The sequence below is a fragment of the Octopus bimaculoides genome, chromosome 1 (genome assembly GCF_001194135.2).
Source record: "Octopus bimaculoides isolate UCB-OBI-ISO-001 chromosome 1, ASM119413v2, whole genome shotgun sequence".
Classification (NCBI taxonomy): domain Eukaryota; kingdom Metazoa; phylum Mollusca; class Cephalopoda; order Octopoda; family Octopodidae; genus Octopus; species Octopus bimaculoides.
The window spans coordinates 151,942,146-151,947,145 of NC_068981.1; the positions used below are offsets into that span (position 1 = coordinate 151,942,146).

Below are 5,000 nucleotides of genomic sequence, written 5' to 3' on the forward strand. Positions count from 1 at the left end.
TATATATATATATATATATATATATATATATATATATATATATATATATTTATATTTATATATGTAATATAATTTATAGTCTTCAGACATTTTTGAGTATACTAGGCGACTGGTTTAAATTGATATTATTTAATAATATTAATTTCTACCCTCATTGTTTAATTTTATTTATGTATGTATGTATGTATATTTCAGTGCAGGCAAGCTGCATTCATTTTCAGGGAAGCTTAGTGTATTTATAGTATCATATATGATTCAAAATTTCAAGGACACAGACCTTGCCTTCCCACCTTTCTATGGTTTCTTAGTTTATTCTATTTTTAGACTGTCTTGTTATCATTATTATTATAGTAGATTCTTGTGATGAGTGTTGTGGTGTACAAGTGAGTCAGTGATATGTTCCTCCCCAACCTACCTACCCTACAGCTTTTATCCATCTGGATTTGCTTTATTTTCTTAGAAAGTTCTTTGAGAAATACGCATCATAATTATTCATTTCTTTCCCTTGTAATATTTTTAGTATCCTGTCTACAAAAGACATTTTAAGAAAACGAAAATAACTCAGATAGTAAAGGGGACAATTTCATACTTTACAATTTAATTTATATGTGCTGGTTTGATAGGACTGCTAAAACAACCAAGGTAACTGTTGCATTTAGTTAAAGTTGTTTAACATCTGAGTTTGATTTTCACCAAAGCTAACTTGACTTTTCAGCATTAAGATCTGTAATTAAATATCATAAAGTAGTTTGTTCAGTGCTAACTGGCACTTATTTCATCAACTCCAAAAGGATGAAAGGCAAAGTCAACTCTGGTGACATTTGAATTCAGAACGTAAAGAGGGACAAAATCCTTAGAAGCATTTCATCCAGCATGCTAACGATCCTGCCAGTTTACCACCTTCATTCCTAAGTAATAATCCTTTCTATTATAGGCACAATGCCTGTAATTTTGGGGGAAGGGGTAAGTCAGTTGCATCAGCCCCAGTGGTACTTATTTAATCGACCCCAAAAGGATGAAAGACAAAGTCGACCTTGATGGAATTTGAACTCAGAACATGAAGACAGATGAAATACCACTAAGCATTTCGCCTAGCATGCTAACGATTATGCCAACTCACCACCTTCAGTCCTAAATAATAATAAAAATAACACCAACTGCTTCTAACATAGGCACAAAGCTCAGGACCTGTGGAGCAGATTTAATTAATTGAATTAACTCTAGTACTTATTGATTGGTACTTTAACTGGTTCCCTGAAAGGACAAAAAGCGAAATTGGACCCCAGCAGGATTTGAACTCAAAATATAAAGAGCCACAACTAAATACTGCAATGTATTTTGTTTGATATTCTGCCAATCCACTGCCCATAATAATAATGATAATAATAATAATAATAATAGTAATAATAATAATAATAATAATAATAATAATAATAATAGTAATAATAATAATAATAATAATGGTTTCAAATTTTGCCACAAGAGCAGCAATTTTAGGGGAAGAGATGAATCAATTACATCAATCCCAGTGTTCAACTGGTACTTATTTTATCAACCTCAAAAAGATGAAAGGCAAAGTCGACATCGGCAGAACTTGAACTCAGAATGTAAAGACATGAAATACTGCTAAGTATTTTGTTAACAACTCAGTCAACTCATCGCTCTCAATATAAGAAAGAGGACGAGGAAGATTTCTAATTTTGGCACAAGGCCAGCAGTTTCAGGAGGGCAGTAGGTTAATTATATGAAGACCAGTTTTTAACTGATACTTTTTTTTATCAACTTATCTGCCCTGAAAAGGTGAAAGGCAAAGCTGACTTCAGTGGAATTTGAACTCAGAACATAAAGAACTAGAAAAAATATTGCATAACATTTTATTCCAGCACTCTTATGATTTTGCTAATCCGCCACCCTTAATATTAATAATAACCCTATCTACTAAATGCACAAGGCCTGAAATTTTAGGTGAAGAGGCTAGTCAATTATATCAACCCCAGTGCTCAACTGATATTTATTTCGTTAACCCTAAAAGAATGAAAGGCAAAGTTGACCTCAGTTGAATTTGAACTCAGAATGTAAGGACGGACAAAATGCTATGAAGCATTTTGTCTGCCATGCTAACAATTCTGCCAATTCACCACCACACAAAGCCAGTAGTTTTGAGGAGAGGGTTTTGTTGATTATTACATCCTCTCCCTTACCTCCATATATAATATCTTATATATGTTTTCTAAGCAAGATTAAAACTGCTATTTTGTGAATTTATGTATATATATATATATATATATATAAATATATACACATGATTGAAGGCAAGTAATTTAACAATTAAATGTTCTTTTTCCAGCCCTGAACAAAATGTAGGGAGGGACCTGTTGTTAGATAAGTAGAGTACTCTGCCTTTCCCAGAAGCCCAACATCACACCTGTAGTAAGACCTGAACTCATTGTCATATAGACTGTAGCACACAGTATGACCATAGCCTATAACCAGCAGTTTAAATTTGCATTTTTTTATATTTCATTTTATTTAATTATCTTTTTCATGTTTCTCTTGCCCATGGAAATAATCTTAGTTATTATTTAAGAGGTCTCTACATAATGTTAATTGATATTACATTTAATGTTTTGAAAGTAATTAAGAAAGAGAAAAAGATCATATAACTGATATAAATGACCATTGAATTTGAAAAAAAAAATTTATATGTGTCTGCCACAACAAACTTCTATTCAATTAAAACTACCAGTAAGGCATGCTGGTGTATTATGAGAATAGAAAATATTGGCACATCCCAAGCACAGCCCTTCATATAATCATATTGATTTTCTTTTACATAGGCACAAGGCCTCAAATTTAGGAAATTAGAGTAGATAATTACATGAATCACAGTATCAAACTGTTGTTTATTTCCCTGGGATTTGAAGTTAGAATATAAAGAGTCGCAACTAAATATTGCAAAGTACCTATATTGGCATAACATTTTTTTATTATGTGTCAGTGAAAGGTACCAGCAATTGAAATTGAATATGTAATCAGCATTTATTATATTAATTTATATGAAAAACAATAATGATAGAATATGAGCTTAAAACATAGAAAGAGGAAATTAATTCTGTAGACTTTTAATATTGCAAAATAATAATTATCAAATAAAACTTTACTGTGGAATAATTACAATAGGATTATTAATTAAACTCAACAGAGTGTAAAAATTACTTAGTTATTTTTTCTTTTTGCTTTTTGTTTTTTCAACAAAAAACATAAAATTGATTTAAACAATTGTTTTTGTTTCTTTGTTATTTACGTTATTGAATTTACGTTTCTTTTATTTCCATAGTAACTGGATAGTTTTTTTTTTTTAAATATCATAATCAGGTGTTTAGCTTATTATATTAGCATGCATCTTCATAATTTATTTCTATTAAGAAATTAAACTCTATACATGTGTATTGACATTAGCAGCAATTTTTTTTTAATTTTGTCTTTTAATAATTGTGATTATTATGTTTAAATTATTTTTTAAAAAGTTAATATCAACTATTTTATTTGATAACAGTTTAAGTTAATACGCTTATGAGGTACATGTGCATGTGTGTGCATGTTTATTATACACAAGTGCACACACACACACACACACACACACACACACACACACACACACACACACACACACACAACAATATATATATAATTGTTTAATTAACCTTGCAAAATGAAATCATTAAACTACTTAGCATTCATGGCTGTGTGTGTGCTGTCGTTGTTGTTGTTGTTGTCTAACTGCAGGTCAGTCCTCATCAAACAGAAATATTATCAAAAACATTCTAGCAGTGGCCATATCATAGTCTAACTAGTACTACATCATGCAACATATCCTTCTTTTTATTAGATAGTATGTTGTAATTAGAGGGAGATTTGTCTACTATTTCTAGCAGACTGGAATAGCATGTATAGTTGTGTTGTCTAGCTACAGATCAATCTTGATCAAGTAGAAATATAAGCAAAAGCATTCCAGCCAAAGCCATCCTGACGTTTCAGAATATATAGTATTACATTTATTTGTGTCCTATTCATAAATAAGATATAGAATATGATTTGAAAGAGATTCAGCTGTTATTTCTAGCAGATCGATTGCCTACATAGAGGTCACCTCATTGATTCAATGTGTAATTATGTGATGTATGCATCATCATCATACTAGATATATGTGTTATGCACTTACCTTTTTTCTGTAAGATGGGCAGTGGGGGTGATGGGTCAGTAAGTTCTCCAGTTGTAGTTTCTCCCCTTATTCTGATATAGTAATCCACTCCTTGCTTTAAATCTGTAATTCTATGTCTTTTATCTTTTAATCCAGTTACCAAAGTTTTCCACTCCTTTGACGGAGCTTCAAGTATTTCTAATGTGTATCCAGTGAGTGAGTCTTCTCGATCATATGGCTGATAGTATATCCGATGCCATTGCAAATGCACACCTTGAGTATCATCAGCAAGGATCTCGGGCTGAACGAACGGGCCGGTATTAGGAGCACCTAAAAATGATATACACAAGCATTTAACACACAAACACACATTATGCAGTAACTAATAATAAGTAATGATTTGGAAAAAAGTATAGTATAATAAAACCATTGAAATATATAACTTATCTTTAACATAGAATTCACTTACCAGTTTTTTAGATCATTGCTATATCTATAAAGAAAGTTTTGATAAGAAACGAAAGACACTACATAGAAGAGACAAGAAGAAGGCATCATATTACATTTGAAATATATCTCAGGTACCAAATACACATGTCTTATTCCTAAGGAATTAAGCATGTAGAGAATTAGCTTTAAACCAGACAGAAATAGATATGATCAACAAAAGTAATAACAGGATAGGGGAAGGCTTAAAATTAACCTGAAAGGAAGGGAGTGTTAGAAGCACCCTGCACTAGGAGATGCTTACACCAGCTAGTAGCACCAGTAAAAGAGGAATGAAGAAAGAAAAGGAAGA

At 31.4% G+C, this 5,000-nt stretch overlaps 1 protein-coding gene across 5 annotated transcripts in view; it reads right to left on the reverse strand.

The window, feature by feature from the left end:
- LOC106873108 (obscurin) overlaps positions 1–5,000 on the reverse strand; it is a 162,686-nt gene that overhangs the window by 157,652 nt on the left and 34 nt on the right. For 4 of the 5 annotated variants that reach the window (XR_008265148.1, XR_001409839.2, XR_008265147.1 and 1 more), the window contains exons 1-2: positions 4,671–4,884; positions 4,223–4,531 (exon numbers count right to left, since the gene is read on the reverse strand). The gene's annotated coding sequence lies outside the window, so the exon portion shown is untranslated. Of the gene's footprint in view, positions 1–4,222; positions 4,532–4,670; positions 4,885–4,904 lie in introns of those variants that run through there. The other variant, XR_008265146.1, reaches the window with a different exon arrangement.